This window comes from Symphalangus syndactylus, chromosome 1, assembly GCF_028878055.3.
Source record: "Symphalangus syndactylus isolate Jambi chromosome 1, NHGRI_mSymSyn1-v2.1_pri, whole genome shotgun sequence".
Taxonomy (NCBI): domain Eukaryota; kingdom Metazoa; phylum Chordata; class Mammalia; order Primates; family Hylobatidae; genus Symphalangus; species Symphalangus syndactylus.
The window spans coordinates 100,984,443-101,010,358 of record NC_072423.2 but is presented as its reverse complement, the minus strand read 5'-3'; the positions used below and the strand labels follow the sequence as shown (position 1 = coordinate 101,010,358).

Here is a 25,916-nt window from a genome sequence, read left to right as displayed (position 1 = left end):
CTACCCTGGATCTCAGGCTGTAGAGGGCAGATTGTGGGACTCTTCGGCCTCCATGACACAGGAGACAAGTCTTCATTTTATACACACACACACACACACACATAAATACAGTGTGTAATACATATAAAAAATCTAAGTTAATTGGCTGTTTATGTTATCAGGAAGACTTCCAGTCAACAGTAGACTATTAGTAAAGTTTTGGGGGAGTCAAAAGTTATACGTATACTTTCAACTGTGCAGGGGGTCAGCACCCCTAATCTGGAGAACCCAGACTAGTACAGATTTTTGTGCCAAGGGTGGTTCTTGTCAAGTGCGTCTGTGTGAAGAAACCACCAAACAGGCTTTGTGTGAGTAATAAAGCTTTTAATTCATCTGGGTGCAGGTGGGCTGAGTCCAAAAAGAGAGTCAGTGAAGGGAGATGGGGAAGGGGTTGCTTTATAGAAATTGGGTAGGTAATGGAAAATTACAGTAAAAGGTGGTTATCTATTGTTAGCGGAGGAGGGGATCACAAGGTACATTGTGGGGCGATCATAAGATTTATTGTCCAGAAGAAGAATGCCACAAAGTTGATTGATCAGCTAAGGTAGGGCAGGGACAAGTCACAATGGTAAAATGTTGTAATTTTGGTTAATCAGTTAAGGCAGGAACTGGCTGTTTTACTGCTTTGTGGTTTTTTGGCTGCTCCAGACTTCTTGGCTCCTGCAGGCCACCTGGGTGTGTATGTGCAGATCACAGAGGTTATAATGGCTGAGCTTTGGCTCAGAGGCCTGACAGTTCTGGCAAAACAGAAAGTTAAGGATGAGTTTTCTGAGTTGGTTTCAGGGGTTCTCAAATTAGTGCTCCTAGTCTATTAGATTTTGAAAAGGCATGGATGACTCTATTTCAAGTAGTAAACAGTGCTGATAGACCATGACGTAAGCTGCATACATAAATACACAAAATATTTGCATTGGATACTTTCAATCAGCCACTTTTAAAAAGCAAGGAGCTAAGTAATCCTGTATATAATACTTTGAAATGATTTTTGAAAATTAAAGAATATAATGTTGTTAGTTCATTTCTCTTAATGTCACTGGACAGAAGTGGTTCAAGAAAAGAATGAGTTCAAGGGTTAAAATTCGCAACCCAAGCACCACACAGATGACCTAAGAGCTTCTGAGCATGTTCTGAGGGACAGCCTTATCTCCTGCAGCCAAGGCTGAGGTTGCTGAAAATCAAACACAGAACCTCATCCTATAACTGAGTGAATTACAACATAAGCTGAATTCACAGCCTCACAGTGTGCCTACAGTTAAAGTGAAGACATTGGCTGGGAAACAATGGGATCCTGTGTGTTGGGCTGGGGGTACGTGGAGAGACCCTAATGGAGCCGGAGACACTGAGCCCCTAAATTCTGATGAGTCTTCTTTGTCAATGAAAGTGGCCTCCCCACCTCCAGTGTACTGGCCTTTCCACCCGCATCTGAGGGTATTAACCTGCATTGCCTGAGAAAACAGTCACAGCCTTAATCACAGGGTGATTACCTCTAAGGTAATCACCAAGTGAGACAGTGCTAATTCCCTGCCCCTTCCCTTTGCTTCGAGACCTGTAACTAGACTCATGGCCCAGCAGACATCTGAAGGTGAGACACACAGTGTAACCTAGCAGGTGGTGAGCCATACTCCAGAGGAACTACTTGAGTTCTCTATACAGACAGACATCTGGGGACATGAATGGGAATGGATACTGAGGGTGTGGGACAATGGGATAAGAACATAAAGGTGGAGCAGGCTGAATGTATTGACATGGGCCACCAAGCAGAGAGTCTGAATTTAAGGCTGTGGCTGGGGGAGTTAGATAGAGCTCTTTCCAACAGCGTGTTTGGTTGGTTGGTTGAAACACAAACCAAAAGGTGGCCAACAGTGGGCGAACTGGACATGCCATGGTTGAACATACAGGAGGAGATTCAAAAGCTTAGGGAGATTGGAATGCTACAGTGGATTTGTCATATAAGACCTACACACTCACTCTGGGAGGGTCCAGAAGGCAGACCTTTCATCAAAACTGTGAGAAACAGATTTGTAAAGGGAGCCCTGGCATTCCTGAAGAGGGCTACAATTGCTCTTCTCTGAAGGTCAGATCTTACCGTGGAAATAGTAGCCATTTAATTAGAAAACTTAAATGCATGGGAAGAATTGATCCCGGAGTAGCAGGACCAAGTGATGGCATTCAGCCATCAAAGGCAAGGTGGGCGTAGTTTCTGTAATGGACAGCAGAGGCAAAGCAACAATCAGAAAGATCTGATCTGTGCAGACCTATGGCAGTGGCTACTTAATCATTGTATTCCTGAAAGCTGTAAATCAAAAATAAAATTTGAAGCCCCCAAACCAACTGAATGGAGCCCTGTCTCGGCCAAGGAGATTTCCAAAGTAAACCTGAAAAATCTAGTTCAGGCCGTGATGGGAAGGGTGGTCAGGCATGCCTTGTTATACCTCCTCCCTTTGGAATTCAGGCACAAACGAGCTGCATTAACATTAAAGCAGAGACCTTCAGTCTGACAAACAGACTTTGTAGCAATAAGATAGTGAATTCCAGCCTGACTCTAGTATAGCATCACGTGACAGATAAAGAAGGAAATCAAAATATCTTACTCCAAAATATGTTTTTTGCCATATTTTGAGATGGCCCTGCAACACTGTCTTTCATGGCAGTGGCGGGGCGTTGGGGGCGGGGGCGGGTATTTGCATTTTTAAGGAGTCTCTATTAACATAATTAGATCTTTCCCCTTCCAGGCTCTCCCAGTTCTGAAGAGGGTAACTGAGAGTCTAGCACCTTTTAAAGGTCAAATTGGAAACATTCACCATGTGTTGTCTCTAAGGGCAGCCACTATGAGACTTCATCTACATAATAAGAACCTTGGTCTCCACAACCCCTTGTCTTAACCCAAACACTCCTTTCTACTGATTCCAGGTCTTTAGATAATAACTTCTTTCAACCAATTGTCAATCAGAAAATCTTTGAATCTACCTATGACCTGGAAGCCCACACTCCCCACTTTGACTTGTCCAGACTTTCCAGAACGAACCAGTAGAAACCTCACTTGCACTGATTGATGTCTCCCTAAAATCTAAAATGTTTAAAACCAAGGTGCACCCCAATCACGATGGATACATGTTCTCAGGACTGCTTGAGACTGTGCCTTCTGGTTCAAAATCAACCTCTAAATATTTTACAGAGTTGGGCTTTTATTTTTTTTGTCAACAAAGTGAAATAGACAGGAAGCCTACTAAATTCTTATTGGATCTGTACAAGCAGAAAACTTCCAGGTTCAATGAACAAAAGTCTAGCCCTGAATCGTAAAATCACAGAGTCAACAGTCCTTTAATCAATTCACAGACTTGAGCCAGTTTACAGACCCAGACTCCTTAAATCAAGAGAAGGCTGGGTCTTCTCCAGGAAGGACCTTGGTCCACTACCAAAAATTTATACTGATACTCTTTCTCCCAACCTTCTCATAGTTTCCCAGGGTAACTACCCACTGGGGAAAATGAAATAATCAGATTGATTGAGGACTACTGGACACTGGCTCTGAACTGACACTGATTCTAGAAGATTGGAAATGTCACTGTGGCCCTGCAGTCAGAGAAGGGGCTTGTGGGGGATGAGGTGGTCGGTGGAGTTTTAGGTCAGGTTCATCTCACTGTTGGCTCAGTGGATTCCCAAACCCACTATTGGTTATTTTGCAGGTTACAGAATGCATAATTGGAATAGACATACTGTCATCTGTCAATGATGGGTACATTCTGAGAAATGCATCATTAGGAGATTTCGTCATTAGGTGATTTCATCATTGTGCGAACATCATAGGATGTACTTATACATGCCTAGATGACAGAGACTAATGCCCACCTAGGCTGTGGGGTATAGCCCATTGACTGTAGGCTAAAAACCTGCACAGTCTGTTACTGTACTGAATACCATAGGCCACTCTAACACATTGCTAAGTAATTACGTATCTAAACATAGAAAAGCTACAGTAAAAATACAGTAGAAAGGATAAAAAATGGCACATCTGCATAGGGCACTTACCATGAATGGAGCTTGCAGGGCTGAAAGTTGCTCTGGGTGAGTCAAGGAGTGAGTGGTGAGTGACTGTGAAGGCCTAGGATGCTACGGTGCACTACTGTGGACTTTATAAATACTGTATACTTAGGCTACACTAAATGTATTCAAGTAATTCTTTTTTCAATACTAAATTAACCTTAGCTTACTGTAACTTTTTCACTTTATAAAGTTTTAACTTTTTAAAATTTTTTACTCTTTTGTAATAACGTATAGCTTAAAACACAAACACATTGTACAGGTGTACAAAAATGTTTTCTTTCTTTATATTCATACTCTGTAATTTTTTTCTACTTAATAAATTTTTTTTTTTTTTTACTTTTTAAACTTTTTTGTTAAAAACTAAGACACAAACACACACATTAGCCTCAGCCTACAAGGGTCAGAATCATCAGTTTCACTGTCTTTCACTGTCACATCTTGACCAGTTTTGTGACTGGAAGGTCTTCATGGGCAGTGACATGCATGCAACTGTCGTCTCCTGTGATAGCAATGCCTTCTTCTGGATACCTCCTGAAGAAACTGCCTGAGGTTGTTTTACATTTAACTTGTTTTATATATAAGTAGAAGGAGTACACTCTAAATAAAAAGTATAGTAAATATATAAACGACTAACATAGTTGTTTGTTATCATTGTCAAGTACTGTGCGCTGTGCAGAAATGTATGTGTTAGATTTTTATATGACTGGTAGCACAGCAGGTTTACTTACACCAGCATCGCCACAAAACACAGGAGTAATTGATACAGTTTGGCTGTTCCCCCACCCACATCTCATCTTGAATTGCAGTTCCCATAATCCCCATGTGTTCTGAAAGGGACCCAGTGGGAGGCAATTGAATCATGGAGGTGGTTACCCCCATACCGTTCTCATGATAGTGAGTGAGTTCTCACAAGATCTGATGGTTTTATAAGGAGTTTTTCCTCCTTTCATTTGGCAGTTCTCCTTGCTGCTGCCATGTGAAGAAAGACCTGTTTGCTCCCCCTTCCACCATGATTGTTAAGTGTCCTGAGGCCTCCCCAGCCATGCTTAACTGTGAGTCAATTAAACCTCTTTCCTTTATAAATTACCCAAGCTCGAGTATGTCTTTATTAGCAATGTGAGAATGGACTAATACAAAATGCATTGTGCTACAACATCATTAGGTGATAGGAATTTTTCAGCTCCATTATAATCTTATGGGACCACTATCATACATGTACCCATTCTTGACCAAAGCATCCTCATGCTGTGCACAACTATACTCAGCCACCGGCTGAGTCCCCACATTGGTTTCCTGACGTATGAGGTGAGGGCTACTATTGTGGGCCAAGTGGAAGCCATTAGAGCTGCCTCTACCTAGAAAAATAGTCAAAAGCGATACAATAATAGTCAGTCAAAAGCTGCATTTCCAGAGGAATTTCAGAGGTTAGTGCCACCATCAAATACCTGAAAGATGCAGGGGCAGTGATCCCCACCACAGCCCCATTCCACTCACCTATTTGGCGAGTAGGGAAGACAGGTGGGTCCTGGAGAATGACAAGGGATTGTCCTAAGCTTGACTCCAATTGCAGCTGCTGGGCCAGACTTGGTTCCATTGCTTGAGCAAATTAGCCCACCTCCTGCTACCTGGTGTGCAGTTATTGATCTGGCAAATGTGTCCCTCTCCACCCCTGTCCACAAGGCCCAGCAGAAGCCAGGCCAGCAATGCACCCTCACTGTCCCACCTCAGGGGCCTCTCGCCTCTCTAGCCTGTGTCAGAGGTAATTCTCAGGGGTCTGGATCACCCTTCCCTTCCCCAGCATGTCACACTGGCCCATTACACTGATGACATTATGCTAATTGGACATAAGGCACAAGAAGTAGCAATTATGCTATGCTTATTGGTGTCAGAGGGTGGGAAATAAATCCAACTAAAATTCAGAACCTTCTACCTTGGCGAAATGTTTAGGAGTCTAGTGGTGTGGGGCCTGCTCTAAGGTAATACATAGATTGTTGCAACTGAACCCTCTCACAACCAAAAGAGAACACCACCAAGTGAACGTGTTTGATGTGAGGAAGACAGGTTCTTCCTCATTTAGGTGTCTGACTCTGGCCCATTTACTGAGTGATTTCAAAAGCTGCTAGTTTTGAATGTGGCCCAGCAGCAGGTCCAGGCTCTGTGCAAGCTGTTCTGTCACGTGGGCCAATGACCCAGCAGATCCAGTCTGAGGTGTCAGTGGTAGACAGGGACACTGTGTGCAGCCTTTGCCAAGCCCCAGTAGGTGACTCATAGCTCAGGCTCTTAGGATTTTGGAGCAAGGCCCTGTCATCATCCACAGATAACTACTCTCCTTTTGAGAAACAGGTTTTGGACTGCTTATTAGTCTGTTTCACACTGCTATAAAGATACTACCTGAGACTGGGTAATTTATAAAGAAAAGGGGGTTAGTTGACTCACTGTTCTGCACGGCTGGGGAGGCCTCAGGAAACTTACAGTCGTGGCGGAAGGGAAAGCAGACACGTTTTACATGGCGGCCAGTGGGAGAAGAATGAGCAAGACGGGAACTACCAAACACTTACAAAACCACCAGATCTCGTGAGAACTCACTCACTGTCATGAGAACAGCATGGAGGAAACAGCCCGCATGATCCAGTCACCTCCACCAGGTCTCTCCCTTAACACCTGGGGATTACAGTTCACGATGAGATTTGAGTGGGGACACAAAGCCTAACCATATCAGCCTGTGTCTGGGTCTTCATAGAAACTAAACACTTGACCAAGGGCCACCAAGTTACCACATGGCCTGAGCTGCCCATCATGATCTGGGAATTATCTGACCCATGTTGCTATAAAGTTGGGCGTGCACAGCAGCGCTCCATTTGAATGAAAGTGATCTATGTGTGATCGGGCTCAAGCAGGTCCTGAAGGCACAAGTAAGTTACGTGAAGAAGTGGCCCAAATGCCTGTGGCCCCCACTCCTGCTCCAGGTACCTTCTCTCTCCCCACCTACATTTTGCTGCATGGGGAGTTTCCTCTCATCAGTTGACACAGGAAGAGAAGACTCAGGCCGTACTTACAGGTGGTCTGCTTGATATGCAGGTGCTATCGGAAAATGGACAGCTGCAGCCGTACAGCCCCTGAGGCACAGGCGAAGGATGGAAAATTCCATTCCAAACACGAGAAATGGGAAGAAAAAGACTAACTGAGCACGACCAAATCCAAAACCCAACAGGACAAAATTAAATCTTAAAGCTTAAGATTAATTTCCTTTGACTCTTTGTCCTACCTTCTGGACACACCGGGGCAAGGCTCCTGGTGGCCACACTCCTACAGCTTTGTGTGCCTGTGGCTTTCCCAGGCTGGTGGTGCATGCTGGTGGCTCTATAGGTCTGGAGTGGCCTCTGCTCCCTTGGCACCACTAGGCATTGTCCTATGGGGACTCTCCATGGCCCAAACCTATAGCAGTTCTCTGCCTGGGCCCCAGGCTCTCCATGACACCCAGTGGAATCCAGGAGCAGGCACTTTTCCTCCACAGTGTGTGCATTCCGCGCATCTGCAGAGCTGGCACCATGCTGACACCATCGAGATTTACTGCCTGCGCCTTCTGGGCTGGCAGCCCAAGGAACACCTGGACCCACATGAGCCTCCATGGGGGTGGGCCAGGAGTGATGCGCTAGCTTGCAGGGAGGAACAGAGATTGAGGCAAGGCTGGGCAGCACACCTCAAGGTCTTATGGAGGCCCTGTGCTCTTCTTTTGAAGCCATTCTGCCCTCAAGGCCCCAGCACCCTGAGCCTGTGATGGGCATGACAGTCTGGAAGGTCTCAGAAATGCCTTAGGGGGTCATTCTCCCATTGTCTTGATGAGCAGCTTCTGGCCTCCTACCCATACTAATCTCCTTATCCAAATTTGCTTGGCCAAACCCTTGCTATTCACTCCTGAGCATGTTTTCTTATTCTTGACGTGGGCAGGCTAAGAGTTTTCCAAGTCTTTAAGTTCTGTTTCCTTTCTATTATCAATTCTTTAACTCATTTCTCTTTTCTCGCCTTTTGCTATAAGCAGTCAACAGAAGTCATGCAGCACCCGGAGTGCTTTGCTTAGAGAGTTCTTCCAAAAAATATTCTAGTTCATCGCTTTTAAATTCTGCTTCCCACAAAGCATGGACACAATTCAGCCAAGTTCTTTGCCACTTTGTAAAAGGGACAGCCCTCCCCCAGTTTCTAATAAGATAGTTCTCATGTCTGTCTAAGACCTCACGAGAATGGCTTTGATTGCGTGGATCTCCACCAGCATTCTGATCACGACCACTGAGATCATCGCTACCAGCCCAGAGGTTCTCTCTACAGCCCTGCCCTCCTCGGCCTGCACTGGAGTCACCTTAGCACCACCTCCGTTCACAGAAATGTGCGTTTTTCCAGCGTGCACTTCAAAACGTTTCCAGCCTCTCCCGTGACCCGCTTCCAGCTCGGCCACCACTTTCCCAGGTGTTTGTTACAGCAACAGCCCCACTTCCTGGTACCGATGTCGGTCTTAGCCTGTTTGTGTTGCTCTAACAAAACACCATAGAATAGGTCATTTATATGTCGTAGAAATCGATGGCTCACAGTTCCGGAGGCTGGGAATCCTGCGCTGCAGGTGGTGTCTCGAGAGGACCTTCTTGCCGCGTCCTCACATGGCAGAAAGTAAAAGCGCACACAGGCACCAAGCTCATTCCTCACCCTTTTATAAGGCACTGATCCCACCCATGAGGTCAGATCCCCCACAGCCTCATGGCTTTCAAAGGCCCCACCTCTTACTACCGTCGCATTGGGGACTTTTCAACATGAATTTTGGAGGGACACAAATATTCAGACCACAGTAAGCCATGACTAATGCACACAGAAAACTGAAGTTTCAGGATGCATTTGCTCTCATTCCTCTCCATCAACTCAATGGCAGCTGTCAGAAGGCTCTCAGGCTTGAATGGGTCTTAATCCCATCTTTGTCTTCTGTTGATCGGTCCAACTCAGGCATTTTATTGGGCCTTTGTCTCCCAAAGCTTGTTAAAATCCTAACGCTTGGAGCAGTTGGCTTTTCTGCCCTTGCAGTGCTCTGAATTTATGGCTCCATCTCTCTGTTCACTTTCATCTCTGCTTGTAAGCTGGGCCTTCTTTCTCAAGCTGGTCTCTGTCTCGTGTTACTGGACCTAACACAAAACTCACAATGTGGTGTTTTTCCACTTCGCCCCTTGGGCTCCTGGCTGAGCCTTCTTGTATTCAGCCTGCCAGGTCACCAGGAGTGATTTTAGCAAGTTTGCTGCTCCAACACCACCAGGTCCCCACCACTCGGGCCCCCAATGCCTGCTCTCTTGGCAGCAGCTGGGTTTGGGGGTTCTGATTGCTACCACAATACAGCCTGGCCTGTCCTGACTAATACAGAAGCAGGCTCTGTGAAGGAGGGCGCTGCCATAAGGAGAAATGCAACTTAACACGTATCTACACAGTCTCTGTGGGGCATAACAGTCAGATTTTCCCGCTCATGTGTCTGGGCTCTGCTTGACTGATCTTGGCTGGGCGCATTCCCGTGACAGCAAGTCGTGACTGGCCTTGGACACAGAAAAGGGTGAGAGACCAGGGTCACAGATACAATCTAATGTAGGGGGACAGATAACTCAATGTTTAAATTCATAGGGTGCTGGACCAAGAGAGGGCATATCCAAACATGATGTGCTCATCCGTCGGAGATGCTGGATCTGGAGACGGTGTAGTGACTGGGTGGGCTTTGGCAGGTCAACAGAGGGGTGGATGGCAGAAGAGACGATATCATGTGTTCACCACACCATTTCTTCCTTCTAGGCAAATGGAAAGACTGCATTTCCCAGTCACCCCTATGGTTAGTGTGGTTGCATGGGGGTCATGTAACCGAGTTCTGACCTATGGGATATGGGAAGAAGCAATGTAAGCTACTTCCCAATGGCCCTTCCCTTTCCAAGGTGACCTTACAGGACACATGTTCCCAAAGTCAACTCAAAGATGAAGAAGAGTCACCTGACCACCATATGCAAGTAAAAAATAAACCTGAGACCTCAGGGGGTATTTGTTAACTGCAGCATAGCCTACTTTCAAAGCATGGTTCCTGGACCAGCTGCATCACCCGGGAATGCAGTAGAAATGCAGATTCTCAGGCCTTGCCCAGGCCTCCCAAATCAAGGATGCTGGAGTGGAGCCTAGCAATCCACGTCTAAAAAGCTCTCCAGGGCAATCCGAAGGCTGTTCCTGGCCAGGTGCGGTGGCTCATGCCTATAATCCCAGCACTTTGGGATTACTCGAGAGGACCTTCTTGCCGTGTCCTCACATGGCAGAAAGTGAAAGGGCACACAGGGGGATCAAGGCAGGCGGATCACTTGAGGTCAGGAGTTCGAGACCAGCCTGGCCAACGTGATGAAACCCCATCTCTACTAAAAATACAAAAATTAGCCAGGTGTGGTGGTGTGTGCCTGTAGTCCCAGCTACTCAGGAGGCCGAGGCAGGAGAATCACTTGAACCCAGGAGGTGGAGGTTGCAGTGAGCCGAGATTGCACCAGTACACTCCCGCCTGGGCAACAGAGCAAGACTCCGTCTCAAAATAAATAAATAAATAAAGGCTGTTCCAACCATACAGGAGTTCAGGACACTGGCAAGGGTGTGATTAAAGTGAAGGACCAGGTGTTCCCAGCTGTGCAGGCAAAGAAGTGCAGCGAGGAAGGCATGCAGTACAGCTGCGTAGAGCACTCCCAGCAAAGCAGGTGGGCAAAGCAAACACAGAGGGCCTGGAGGTGTGGAAGGGGTGCAAGGTTTGGACTTTAAATCTCAGAGAGGAAGCAATCCAAAATTAAAGAGATCCCAGGGGTCGTGATGGGCACAGAGGGGCAGATGAAGTTCGCTGGACAGGGGAGGTCAGGGGCCTGGGGGCCGTGGTGTGGGGTTGCTTGTCCCAGCTGGGATGGACACAGGAATTGGGCTGGAGAAGATGTGCAAGAGGTGGTCTTGTCCAAACCCTGCACATCCAGCTCCAAGCATGTAGGTAAATTCCACTGGAATCAACTCCCAACATCAGACTCTGGAACAATTTCAAGGACGCTGAGTAATAGTCAGGGTTCTCCAGAGAAACCGAGCCAGTAAGATGTGTACATACACACAGACAGAGATTATTGTAAGGACTTGGCTCACACAGTTACAGAGGCTGAGCAGTCCCAAGATCTGTAGTTGGGAACCTGGAGACCCAGGAGGGCCAATGGTGTAAGCTGCAGTCTGAAAGGCGGCAGGCTCAAGACCCAAGAAGAGCCAATGTTTCAGTTTGAGTCTGAAGGCAGGAAAAAACCAATGTCCCAGCTCACCCGGGTAAGAGGACTTCCCTCCTACTTGTCAAGTGCGTCTGTGTGAACAGACCACCAAACAGGCTTTGTGTGAGCAATAAAGCTTTTTAATCACCTGGGTGCAGGCAGACTGGGTCCAAAAAAGGAGTCAGCAAAGGGAGATAGGGGTGGGGCAGTTTTATAGGATTTGGGTAGGTAGTGGAAAATTACAGTTAAAGGGGGTTTTTCTTTTGTGGGCAGGGGTGGGGGGGTTACAAGGTGCTTGGTGGGGAGCTTCTGATACTCATTGGCCAGGAGAAGGAATTTCACAAGGTCAATTGATTAGTTAGGGTAGGGCAGGAACAAATCACCATGGTGGAATGTCATCAGTTAAGGCAGCAACTGTCTATTTTCACTTCTTTTGTGGTTCTTCAGTTGCTTCAGGCCATCTGGATGTATACATGCAGGCTTGGGCTCAGAGGCCTGTCACCACTCAGCCTTTTTGTTCTATGCAGGCCTTCATTGGGTGGGATGAGGCCCTGTAGAAAGTAAAAAGTTTCTGCTTCAAAGTTCCCCTTCTTGTTAAAGAATAAATAATAAGTGTTAGAAATAACAGTTTCTTTTAAAGACTAACTTTCTTCAAGCCTCCTTGTTTTGTGCTAATAACTTTTTGTTAAGCTCTATTCTGTGTCACTGTTGGACATGCTCACCGACATGTTCCAGCTCACAGCCTATGCCCCTTCCTTAATTGGAAATGTGATTGCTTCCTGAAACCTTTTGTAAGCAACTACTTTGTTCTTCCTTGCACTTACCTACTTAGGAAAGTTGCAAATCGAGTTATCAGTTTAAGATTGTGAGGTCCCGCTCCAGCCAATGGATGCAGGACACGGCAGTAAGGACAACCCAAAGGCGTAAGGGATAAATGCATCTGCTTTTCCTTTGTTCAGGTGTGCTCTCACCATTGTTCCATCTGCAACTGAGCACCATTTCTGCAAAAAGTAAAGACGGCCTTGCTGAGAGATCTTTTGTCTCTGTGCTGACTTTTCTTCGTGGCACCGATTATCTATTTCTAACAATTTTGGTGGCAATTGTATGGGGATACATTTTCCTCCAGGGGCGTCTCTAGTCCTCTCTCATGAGGGGGTGCTCCGCCGCCTCTTGCAGTGGCCTCAGGGGTAAGGGACTGAGACCCACCTGGTGTGATGAATAAACCCGGACTCTCAGCAATGTAGAAAGAAACTGGCCAACAACCTGGGGTAAGGATCCTCATATATCGAGGTGACGCCTCTGTGCACCGACCAACAAAGGAGAAGCCGTGGGAGCCGGTAAAGTACTTCTTGGTGGTCAGATTCTGGAGGGCTGAATGTGTGTGTGCACGTGAATGATCACAGACAACCCTGCTTGCGGTGTTGTTTGTTTGGATGGTGACAAATCCTACTGCTGGACGGAGTGAATGGGTCCTCTCTGTGCTTCCATAGCAACCTCAGACGGCTTAGGACAGATCCTGCCATGGGATTTATACTGGCACGCCAACTCTAAGAGGGGCCTAGTTCTCCCTTGGGGGAGTGGCCAGAGAGGACAACACAAGTGGGAAGTATGCAAGGGATCTTCAGAGGGGGAAAGGGAGGAAACAGGTCAACTTTCCACAGCAGGCAAGGCAAGACACACCCTGGTTTGAGGGGGCCTTCTGAAAATTTCAGAGGGGTTGAACCTCACACAAACTTCCGGTAGTAAGAAAAATATTCAGAATTCTCCTTTCCCTTCTTCTCGGGGGAAGAAAGAGGCTAAGCTCCACTCCCGCTGGTCCCTCCCCTAGGGGAAGGGGAAGGAGAAGGGAGAACAGCAGCATAAGCGACTGGCAGAGGCAGGGAAAGACCGGCAGAGAGGAAAGAGAAACCGGGAGAGGAAGTCAGAGAGAGAGAGACAAAGAGGGAGTCAAAGAGAGAGAGAAAGAGAGAGACAGAGAGTCAGAGAGACAGAGACAAAGAGGGAGTCAGAGAGAGAAAGAGAGAGAGAGAGAGTCAGAGAGAGAGAAAGAGAAGTAGTAAAGAGAAAACAGTGTACCCTATTCCTTTAAAAGCCAGGGTAAATTTAAAACCTGTAATTGATCATTGAAGGTCTTCTCCGTGACCCTAGAACACTCCAATACTGCCTGTAAAGAAGCAAGTGTCACACCAGTGAGTGCAAGACCTTTATTAATCAGTGAGTCCAAACTACCCACCCTGTTGTTACAGTAATAGATGTAAAAGATGCCTTCTGGGCTTGTCCCTTTGCAAAGGACAGCCGGGACCTATTTGCCTTTGAGTGAGAAGACCCTCACTCCAGTGGAAAACACTCCGATAGGCAGTGTTACCTCAAGGGTTTACAGAGTCTCTGAATTTATTTAGTCAAATATTCAAACAAGTCATTTAATTAGCAAAGGTAAACGGAAAATTGAGCTTGAATGGATTGAAGGCATCACATTCTTCCCTCTGCTGGAGACTAAATAAGAGCTTAGAAAATTTTGGGATTAGTTGGATGGATACCGTCATCTATGGGTAGACTCATGCCCTAAAAACAAAACCGTTACACAAAAAGCTCACACGAGACGGAGACCCCCTCATGTGGCAATTACCAGAAATCCAACAGGTGGAAAGGTTAAAACATCTATTAGTAACTGCCCCTGTCTTAGCTTTACCCTCCTTAAGCAGCCATTCCACCTTGTTGTCGGTGTAAACAAGGGCGTAGCCCAAAAGCACTGAGGCTACTGACAACCTGTAGCCTTCCTAATCAAAAATCCTTAACCCAGTAACCAGCGGATGGCCCAAATGCATTCAATCTGTAGCAGCAACTTCTTTGCTGACAGAAGAAAGTAGAAAAATAACTTTGAGAAGAAACCTCATTGTGAGCCCACCTCACCAGGTCAGAACTATCCTAAGTCAAAAAAAAAAAAGAAAAGAAGAGCAAAAAGGTAGCTTACTAGCTCAAAAAATTTAAAATATGAAGCTATTCTGTTAGAAAAAGATGATTTAACATTAACCACTGATAATTCCCTTAACCCAGCAGGTTTTCTAACAGGGGATCTAAATCTTAATTAATTACCATACAAAGGTCTGACCAGGCCTAGAAGGAACTCCCTTCAGGACAGGACAATAAATGGTTCCTCCCGGGTGAATGAGGGAAAAAGCCACAATGGGTATTCATTAAGTAATAGGGAAATAGAAGTAGAGTTAGGAAAATTGCCTATTAGTTGGGGAGTTGTTTGCACTCAGCCAAGCCTTAAAATACTGACAGAATCAGGAAGGAGTCATTGTGAAAAGTAAAGTAGAGGTTCCTCCTCAAAGACTTTCTTCCCCATCTAACCAGGAATAAATAGTAACTTCTCTTAGAAGCAAAATGTCTTCAAAGACCAGTGCTAACATTCTTAAATATCTGCTAGACGTAATAAAGAAATCCATGTACTTTATGTCGTTAGCTCCCACAATTTAGCCTAAATATTTGCCCTGGCATGCTTATACTGGTCCAGGCAAGCATTAGGTCCTAGCCTCTTCCTCTTCCTTGTTTGTGTCTCACATGTCCATGTGAAAAGACCACCAAACAGGATTTATGTGAGTAACAAGGCTGTTTATTTCACCTGGGTGCAGGCGGGCTAAGTCGGAAAAGAGAGTCAGCAAAGGGTGGTGGATTATCATTAGTTCTTACAGGTTTTGGGATAGGCGGTGGAGTTAGGAGCAATGTTTTGCTAGCAGTGGGTGGATCTCACAGAGTACATTCTCAAGGGTGGGGAGAATTACAAAGAACCTTCTTAAGGGTTGGGGAGATTACAAAGTACATTGATCAGTTAGGGTGGGGCAGAAACATCACAATGGTGGAATGTCATCAGTTAAGGCTATTTGCACTTCTTTTGTGGATCTTCAGTTGCTTCAGGCCATCTGGATGTATACGTGCAGGTCACAGGGGATATGGTGGCTTAGCTTGGGCTCAGAGGCCTGATGATATGAAGGTGTTTTTACCTTTCTCAGCATTCCACGAGTTACATCTTCCTTTGTTCTCCTCTGCCTTTGCCTCTTTTAAAAAGGTCTAAGTTGCTAGCCAATCGGGACAAATACAGAATGTCAGGCCTCTGAGCCCAAGCCAAGCCATCGCATCCCCTGTGACTTGCCTGTATACGCCCAGATGGCCTGAAGCAACTGAAGAATCACAAAAGAAGTGAAAATGCCCTGCCCCACCTTAACTGATGACATTCCACCACAAAAGAAGTGTAAATGGCCAGTCCTTGCCTTAAGTGATGACATTACCTTGTGAAAGTCCTTCTCCTGGCTCATCCTGGCTCAGAAAGCTCCCCCACTGAGCACCTTGCGATCCCCACTCTGCTCGCCAGAGAACAACTCCCCTTTGACTGTAATTTTCCTTTATCTACCCAAATCCTATAAAACGGCCCCATCCTTATCTCCCTTCGCTGACTCTCTTTTCGGACTCAGCCCGCCTGCACCCAGGTGAAATAAACAGCCATGTTGCTCACACAAAGCCCGTTTGGTGGTCTCTTCACACGGACGCACATGAAACAGAATGTGAGGTCCCGTTCCAGCCAATGGAAACCAGACACAGCACTAGGGTGGACGCATCAGGATATAAATGACCCTGTCTCCTTTGTTCGGTGTACTCTCGTGGCAAAACCGCTGGTGAGTGTTCGAAACTATAAAAATGGGCTTGCTGAGGAAATTAAATTGATGTTCAAGTGCCATTTCTTTATGGCACTGGGGAACAAGCATTTCAAACATCATTTATACCAATTCTAAGTTAAATTTGGACTAAATGGGGTCTTATTAATACCAAAGGATAATTGAAATCCCAAACTTACAAGGTTTTCAACAAAAGTAAAGTTTGCTAAAAGTTAACAGTATAACATGTATTATCCTAACTTATAATGTTGTGGCCTTAGGCTGTCTAGTCCACAGATATAAGGAAGTTTGCTTTGGAAAACAATGGTTATCATCTTTGAGAGAAAAAAAAAATTTGTTTTGAAGGTTTAAGCAAGTTTTGAAATGTTAATTGTAAAGCAAACATATTGGCTAAAGTTAAAGGGGTATCTTCCAGTTTGTCTGTGAACTAGACATTAAAATAAAAGCACAATGGGTTTTTCTGAAAGCACTAACCTGCTCTTTAACAAAAATTATAAAAGGTTAAAGAGAGTCTGGAAATCTTATCTTGTGGTCAGACCTTAAAATTGGATGCATATGTCTACAAGGTTTTATTAAAACGAAGTTTAACATGAATAACACACTAATATAAAGGTGAAATTTAGCTGATCTGGTATAAAATTATACAGGAAGCATTGTCAAATATAAAATGGTGTTTCACTTTCTTTAGTCCAAAAACTAATAAACATAGGACATTTCTCAGCAAGAAGGCACTAAGGACTATAAAGTCCACTGCTGATGTCCCCACATTTAAAACAAAAGATCGATTTCTTAGAAATTATATACTTGGTTTATCCTCCACCCTTAAAACAAAAGGTCTTTTAGCACAGGCGCCACCCTGAGAGTTTCCAGTACGTCAGCACCAGACTGGGGATCATGTTCTCATCAAAGCATGGAAAGGAGGGAAATTTGAGCCAGCCTGGGAAGGACCCTACCTTGTGCTGCTGACCACCGAGACTGCTATTCGTACAAGGGAAAGGGATGGACACGTCCCACCAGAGTCAAGCGAGCACCATTATCATCAGGATCGTGGGCTGTTGTTCCTGGATCAAGCCCTACCAAATGAAAGCTAAGGAAAGCTTAGTCTATCTTTCCTTTCCTTTCCTAACCCAGTGCCTATATCCATGACTATTCCCACCAGGAGCAACTCCAACCCCACTTTAGAGCGTTTCTATGGTTTAGGAGCAGCAGTCACTGGAAAGGGTCCTACAGGCTTCAAGATGCGCTTTGTTCTCCCTCCTCCACCCCCTACCACTGCCCCTCTCCCAAACCTACAACATCAAACTATGCCTTGCCTTGTGCCAAATGACAAAAGCAAGGTCTCAGCCATAGAAATAGGAGAACTAAGGCAAACCCTAGCCATTGAAACAGGGTATAAAGACATAAATGCCTGGTTAAAATGGATTAAATATTCCGTTCGCGCTTGAAGCAAAAGCGACCGTTAAGCTTGTGGGCACAGTAGGCCAGAGGCCCAGGATGCCCCCTTTCCACTGGGACGGTCCTCAAATCAAGCAGACATGGAGTGCGTGATAGCTCTTTTTGAAGATTCCACCGCCTGGAATAACAAATTGTGCCAAGCTCTTTCTCCGCTATTTCCCGAAGTTCAACGCCCTGCGGGTCAGCCCCCGAGGGCCATCCAGCCTTCATCTTCCAAAACCAATTTTACCTCGCGTCTCCAACAACGAGGGGAAAAACTTGGCGTTCCTTGGAGGCTTAACAGGTTGCAGTGAAGTCAGGCACCTCCAAAAGCTGACCCATCCGTCTGCCCTTATTCGTCCCTGAGCGGATGTATGGTTGTATCATGGAGGACCTTTACGGGACACTCTGCCAAATAATTAGAGCAGTATTGATGCTGTAGTTCAATTGGCTATCCCTTTTACTCTGGCATTTCATCAACCAGAAAAAGAAAAAAAAAAAAGTAGCCTCAATTCTTACCTCTTTAACAACGCTAATAAGTATACTCCTTCTTCTTAGGTGTTATATTGTACCACACATCCAGGAGTTAACCAAAACAACTGAGCCAAGACATGTTAAGCAAGTTTGAAGAGGAAATACAGTAAAAGAGGAGGGACTTGTAGAAAGTAAAAAGTTTCTGCTTCAAAGTTCCCCTTCTTGTTAAAGAATAAATAATAAGTGTTAGAAATAATAGATTCTTTTAAAGACTAACTTTCTTCAAGCCTCCTTGCTTTGTGCTAATAGCTCTTTATTAAGCTCTATCCTGTGTAGCTGTTGGACATGCTCACAGACACATTCCAGCTCACAGCCTATGCCCCTTCCTTAATTGGAAATGTGATTGCTTCCTGAAACCTTTTGTAAGCAACTTCTTTGTTCTTCCTTGCACTTACCTATTTAGGAAAGTTTCAAATCGGGTATCAGTTTAAGATGGTGAGGTCCCGCTCCAGCCAATGGATGCAGGACACAGCAGTAAGGACAACCCAAATGTGTAAGGGATAAATACGTCTGCTTTTCCTTTGTTCAGGTGTGCTCTCACCATTGTTCCATCTGCGATTGAGCACCCTTTCTGCAGAAAGTAAAGATGGCCTTGCTGAGAGATCTTTTGTCACTGTGCTGACTCTGCTTTGCAGCACTGATTATCTATTTCTAACAATTTTGGTATTTCTAACAGGCCCACACACACTGTGTGGGCCAAGCTGCTTCACTCAGTCCATTGATCAAATGCTCATCTCATCCTCACAGACATACCCAGAATACTACTTGACCAAATATCTGGACACCCCATGGCCCAGTCAAGTTGACAGACCAAATGAACCATCACAGACAGCTTCTGTCCTTGGAACGGGGTGGGATTCCACAGACTCGTTCCCTTCACAGTGGAGATGCTCAGTCAGCAAGCTACCAGAAGTTCAGAGCTGGGGAAGATATAAAGAAGACTGGGCATAGAAGCTGCAGGAACTAGTCAGGAACTGGGAGTACCTAGGAGTCAGCTCCTGAGTGAACGATCATGGTGAAATAGAAAGTTAGAGAAGGAAGAGTGTGTCAATATCAGGGCACTGTCTTATATAGTACAGGACTTAACCCTCTCCTAAGGTTCCTGGGAGACAATGCCAAATCATCACTTGAGTGGTGCTTAGAAGCTTCGGGGTGAAAGAGCCAACCCTAAGTACATTTGTCTGCTGGGGCTGCCATCACAAAACACCGCAGACAGGGTGGCTTACACAACAGACTCATTGTCTCACAATCCTGGAGGCTGGAGTCCAAGATCAAGGTTTTGCAAGGCTAGCTCCTCCTGAGGCCTCTCTTCTTGGCTTGTAGATGACTGGGGCCTTCTCTCTGTGTCCTCACAAGGTCTTCCCTCAGTACACGTCCGTGTCCTCACCTCCTCTTATAAGACTCCAGTCCTATGAGATTAGGACCCACTGTCATGAACTCATTTACTGTTAATTACCTTTGTTTTATGTTTTTTGTTTTTTTGAGACAGGGTCAGTCTCTGTCACCCAGGCTGGAGTGCAGTGGTGCGATCATAGCTCACTGCAGCCTCAAACTCCTGGGCTCAAGGGATCCTCCCACCTCAGTCTCCCAAGTAGCTGGGACTACAGATGCATACCACTGTGCCTGGGTGTATTAGTCTGTTATTGCACGGCTATAAAGAAACACCTGAGACTGGGTAATTTATAAGGAAAGGAGGTTTAATTGGTTCACGGTTCATAGCTGCTTCTGGGGAGGCCTCAGGAAAGTTTCAGTCATGGTGGAAGGTGAAGGGGAAGCAGACACGTCTTACACGGCCAGAGAGTTCCTCCTACACTCCTGACACTCTCTCCTGCCACCTTGTGAAGAAGGTACCTGCTTCCTCTTCTGCCATGACTGTGAGTTTCCTGAGGCCTCCCCAGCCATGTGGGACTGTGAGTCAATTAAACCTCCTTTGTTTACAAATTGCCCAGTCTCCGGTAGTATCCTTATAACAGTGTGAGAATGAGCTAATACACACAGGAAGCAGCAATGCCATCAGAGAGCCAGGGGCCTTGACTGGCAGAGCTAGCGGGACCATCACCAAAACATGGCATTCCTTGGGCAAGGCAGGTGGGCAGCCAGCAATGTATTGCTTAATCTACATGATCAAAAGACATCAGGATGGTTGTTCAGGAGGCTGAGAACAGCCATCCTATTATGGCTGAGTTGTGTCCCCTCAAAATTTATATACTGAAGTCTTAACCCCCAGGACCTCAGTGTGTAACTGTATTTGGAGAAAGGGCCTTTAAAGAGGTAGTTAAATTAAAATGAAGACATTAGGGTGGGCCTTAATCCAATCTGACTGGTGTCCTTGTAAGAAGAGGAGATGAGGACACATGCAGAGGCATGACCACATGAGGACACAGGGAGAAGGTGGCCATCTGCAAATCAAGGAGTGAGGCCTCGGGAGGAACCAGCACTGCCAACACCTTGATCTCGGACTTCCAGTCTCCAGAATCATGAGATGATGAAAGTCTGTTGTTTAAGCTGCCCAGTCTGTGATATTGTTTTGCAACCCTAATAGATGAATACATACTCCAATGAAAAAGCATGATCTGTTGCCCAGTTTCTGCACCTGAGACAGTTTTCAAACCCAAACCCCACTGATTGACAGAGGGATTGGGTCCCAGGAGGATGGACCCTGCAGTACCATAGCAGGTGGATGTGGTGATGGCTCCCCCACTCCTTCCCCATCCCCCCACTAAAGGTGTATTTCAGTAACTGTGCACTAGGAAAAGGGCAATGCCCAGGGCTGGGGGACTCCGGGACCAAGTTGACACTGACAGCTGGAGTCAAGGTACCATCATGGGCCCACTAGAGGAGGGAGTATGGAGGCCAGCAAAGTGCAATCTTGGTCCACCTCTGACTCACACTGAGTCATCCCTCTGCATCCCCAGAATGCTGCATATTCCCCCAGGCCCTAAATGTACACTCAGACAATCTTGGTAGTTGGCAGAATCCTCACGTAGGCTCATTGTCCTGTAGGGTAAAAACTATCATAGTGTTACCAAGTAGAAACCTCTGAAACTGCCCATCACCTTAGCCAAGGCAATACACCAAAAAGAAAATCTCATTGGTGGGGAATGGCAGAGATGTGGGCCCCTTTGGAAGACTTGAAAGTTGCAGGTGAGGCGATTCCCATCATCTCCCCCATTTCCCGGAGGATGCTAACAGACTACTGTCAACTTGTGATGGGAAATTTTATGTGTCCACTTCACTGGGCCATGGTGCCCAGATGTTTGGTTAAACATTATTCTGGGTGTGTCTGCAAGGTGTTTCTGGATATGCTTAGCATTTGAATCTGTGGACTGAGAAAAGCAGGTCACTCTCTCTGGTGAAGGTGGGCCTCATCCAATCAGTTGAAGGTCTGACTAAAACAAAAAGATTAAGCAAGAGAAAATTCGCTCTCCCTGCCTGTCTTAGTCTGTTTATGTTGCTATAAAGGAATATTGGAGACTGGGTAATTGATAAAGAAAAAAGGTTTATTTGGCTCATGGTTCTGAAGGCTGTACAAGAAACATGATATCTGCATCTGCTGCTGGTGAGGGCCTCAGGCTGCTTCCACTCATGGCAGAAGATGAAGGGGAGACAGTGTGTGCAGAGATCACATGTTGAGAGGAAACAAGGGAACAGGGGACTGCCAGGCTGTTTTCAACAACCAGCTCTCAGGGTAACTCAGAGTGAGAACTCACTCACTACCATGAGGATGGCACCAAGCCTTCCATGAGGGATCTGCCATCACAACCCAAACACCCCCATTAGACACCACCTCCAGCACTGAGGACCAAATTTCAAAATGATTGATATCCCAGCTCAAAGAGCTGCTTGTCTTTGAGCTGGGATATCAGTCTTCTGCCTTCACACTCAGACTGGAACTTACACCATCAGCTCTCCTGGGTCTCCAGCTTGCAGATGGCAGATGGGGATAGTTTCCAACCTCCATAATCACAGGAGCCAATTCCCCCTAATAAGCCCCTGTGTATATGTACAGCTAATCCCAAACTCCACTGAGCAGTAGCCCAATGATTGTTGCTGTGCCAGCTGTGCTATATTTGCTGGAGCAGAGGGATATGGAATGGGGTACATGTTAAGCAGCCATTAGTGAGTGGATGAGTTCTATGCCATCCCTATTTAAAAAGAGCCCTGGACACCTTTTGGGGGACATCATCATTCTGTCCACCACTCCAGGAGAGGAGGCACATGAATGAACCCACAGGTGTGGCCATGAGAGGTGAAGAGCTTGGTATCATGTGTTCATTCCCAACAGAAAGCATCCACGAGGGAGCCACTAAGCAACCAGTTAGACAGAATGGCCGCAGCCCTTAACTTCAGCCAGCCTCTGTCCCCAGCCACCTGTCCCCGGCCACCTGAGTGCTGGCCCCCTGGGTGCATGCATGGAGTAGCTTTGGTGGTAGAAAGGGAGGCTGACCATGGAACCAGCAGCACAGCTCCACCTACCAAGGCTGATCTAGCCACTGATGCCACAAATGCCCAACCTGTCTGCAACATGGGCTGCTGAGGAGCCCCCACTAGGCACTATCTATACAGACAGCTGACAAGGCAACAGAAGCATCCATCCCACTGGGGGCAGCAATTCAACTCCACTAGAATTGACACATAACCCAGGCTGACCCCCAGGCCTTATTAAGTGTTGATCCACCAAACAGGGCCTGCATAGCAGTGCCTTGGACCAAGGGACCCACTTTACAACAAAGGGAGGAGGTGCAGCCATGGCACATGGCACGTGGCACATGGCACATGGCCACGGCATCTGCTGGTCCTATCACAGCCCACACCACTCAGACGCAGCCAGCACCACAGAGCAGGGGAGCAGCCTTTTCAGAGCTCCATGAAGGCCCCAGCAGGGGGTGATACTGTTCAAGGATGGGGTGTCACACTGTGGAACTCAGTAATCACTCCAACTCAACAGCCGCCATGGAGTGCTATGTCCCCAAAAGGCCTGGGAACCAAGGGGCAGAAGCAGCAGTGGCTCCCGTACCACCACTGCCAGCGACCTGTTGGGGGTTTGGTGTTTGTTGTTTCCTCCACTCTAGGCTGCCAGTCAGGGGTCGTGGCTTCCACAGGGGACGACTCCACCAGTGGACAGATAGGAGACCCACTGAACTTTAGGCTACAGCTGATGCCTTGTCACTTTGGATTATTTGTCCCTGGAGACCAAGTCATGACAAGGAGCCCCCAAACAGGTAGGGAGGTGGGCTGTGGCCATTAGGAGGGAGTAGAGCTGCTACTCCATGAGAGGGAGCATGGAAGGATAAATTTGGTGCCTGGTGATCCAAGTGGTGGGACTTGGGGGACTCGGTGTTCCCGCAACTGTTTTATTGATGAGTGGACAACTACAGCAGCCATGGCCTGAGCAGGGATGGTGACCAGGGCCTCAGACCCCTCACTGAGGAGGGTCCCAGTTGGTCCACTGGGTAGGCCACAGAGACCAGCAGAGGTGCCCACTGACAGGGAAGGAACCAAGCATGAGTCAAGGAAGAACGAGGGTCATGTCAGCTGTGGCCAAGACCGGCTGTGGGGCACGGGCTGTAGTTGGCTGTTTCTCTAAACTTCTAAACCCAGGTATTAGTCAGCATTCTCCAGAGAACCAGAACCACAGGACATATACATACAGACATATGAGAGGATTTATGAGGGGAATCAGCTCACATGATTATGCAGGCTGAGAAGTCTCACGACAGGCTGTCTGCAAGCTGGAGACCTAGAGAAGCTGGTGCGGGGCTCATTCCAAGTCCAAAGGCCTCAGAAGCAGGAGAGCAGATTGTGTAACTCTCAGTCCAAGGCCAAAGGCCTGAAAACTGGTGGTGGTGGAGTGGCTGCTGGTGTAAGTCCCAGAGTGCAATGGCTGGAGAACCCAGAGTTCCGATGTCCACAGTCAGGAGAAGATGGGTTTCCTAGCACTGGAGAGAAGGAGGATTCATCATTCCCTGCCTTTTTTCTCTCTCTAGGCCCTCAACCTATTGGATGGTACCCACCTACATCAGGTGAGTGTAGATCTTCCTTATTCAGTCCATGGATTCAAATAACAATCTCTTTCAAATCTACCCTCACAGATACCCAGAAATAATGCTTTGCAAGATGTGATGGTTAATTTTGGGTGTCAACTTGACTAGATTAAGTGATACCCAGGTATCTGGAAAAGCATTATTTCTGGGTGTGTCTGTAATATAGTTGGATGTCACCCACTACTCCCTACCCAAATCTCATGTTGAATTGTAATCCTTCATGCTGGAGGTGGGGCCTGGTGGGAGGTGACTGCATCACGAGGTGGATCCCTCATGGCTTGGTGCTGTCCTCATGGCAATCATAAGATCAGGTTGTTTGAAAGTGTGTGGCACCTCCCCCCACCTCTCTCTTGCTCATACTTCTGCTGTGTGATGTGCCTATTCCCCCTTTGCCTTCCAGCATGATTGGAAGTTTCCTGAGGCGTCCCCAGAAGCAGATGCCACTATGCTTCCTGTACAGCATGCAGAACTGTGAGCCAATTAAACCTCTTATAAATTATCCAGTCTCTGCTCAGGTCTTTCTTTTCTTTCTTTTCTTTTCTTTTCTTTTCTTTTCTTTTCTTTTCTTTCTTCTCTTCTCTTCTCTTTTCTTTCTTTTTTCTTTTCCCTTTCTTTCTCTGTCTTTCTTTCTTTCTTTCTTTCTTTCTTTCTTTCTTTCTTTCTTTCTCTCTCTCTCTTTCTTTCTTTCTTTCTCTTTCTTTCTGTCTTTCTTTCTACCTTTCTTTCTTTCAGACAGATTTCACTCAGTCTCCTAGAGTGCAGTGGTGCAATCTCAGCTCACTGCAACCTCCATCTCCCAGATTCAAGCCATTTTTGTGCTTCAGCCTCTCGAGTAGCTGGGATTACAGGCATGCACCACTGCACCCAGCTAATTTTGTATTTTTAGTAGACACAGGGTTTCTCCATGTTGGCCAGGCTGGTCTCAAACTCCTGACCTCAGGTGATCCACCTGCCTTGGCCCCTCAAAGTGCTGGGATTATAGGTGTGAGCCACCATGCCTGGCCTCAGGTATTTCTTTACAGGAGTGCAAGAATGGCCTAATACAGAAACTTGGTACCAGGGAGAAAGACATTTCTATCAAGATATCTGAAAATGTGGAAGCAACTTTGCAACTGGGTTACAGGCAGAAGTTGGAAGATCTTGAAAGGCTCACAAGAAGAGAGGAAGATAAAGGAAAGTTTGGAACCTCTTAGAGACTGGTTAAATGGCTGTGACCAAAATGCTAATAGTGATATGGACAGTGAAGGACAGGCTGATGAGGTCTCAGATGGAAATGAGAAACTTATTTGGGACTACAGCAAAAGTCACATGTGTTATGCCTTAGCAAAGAGCTTGGCTGCATTCTGTTCATGCCTTAGGGATCTGTGGAAGTTTGAGCTTGAGAGTGATGACTCAAGGTATCTGGTGGAAGATATTTCTAGGCAGGAAAGCATTCAAGATGTGGCCTGGCTCTTTCTAACAACCTACACACAGATGCGGGAGCAAAGAAATGAACTAAAGTTGGAATTTACATTTAAAAGGAAAGCAGAGTGTAAACATTTAAAAAAATTTGCAGCCTGGCCACGTGATAGAGAAAGAAACAGCTTTTTCAGGAAATAAATTCAAGCACACTCTGGAGCTACCACTTACTAGAGAAATTTGCACAACTGAAATAGAGCCAAGTGCTAATATCCAAAGACAATGGGGAAAAGGCCTCAAAGGCATTTCAGAGACTTCCAAAGAAGCCCCTCCCATCACAAGCTCAGAGGCCTAGGAGGAAAGAATGGTTTCATGGACCAAACCCAGGGCCCAGTGCCCTGCACAGCCTTGGGACACTGTTCCCCACATCTCAGCCACTCTGGGTTCAGCCTCAGCTAAAAGGGGTCCAGGTA

At 46.4% G+C, this 25,916-nt stretch overlaps 1 long non-coding RNA gene across 1 annotated transcript in view; it reads right to left on the bottom strand.

The window, feature by feature from the left end:
- Positions 1 to 8,946: 8,946 nt before the first annotated feature.
- The window catches only part of LOC129479187 (uncharacterized), a 46,045-nt gene continuing 29,075 nt past the window's right edge, over positions 8,947 to 25,916 (bottom strand). Inside the window, exons 2-3 of the long non-coding RNA XR_008656603.2 lie at positions 9,761 to 9,972; positions 8,947 to 9,501 (exon numbers count right to left, since the gene is read on the bottom strand). This is a non-coding gene — a long non-coding RNA (uncharacterized lncRNA). The remainder of the gene's footprint in view (positions 9,502 to 9,760; positions 9,973 to 25,916) is intronic.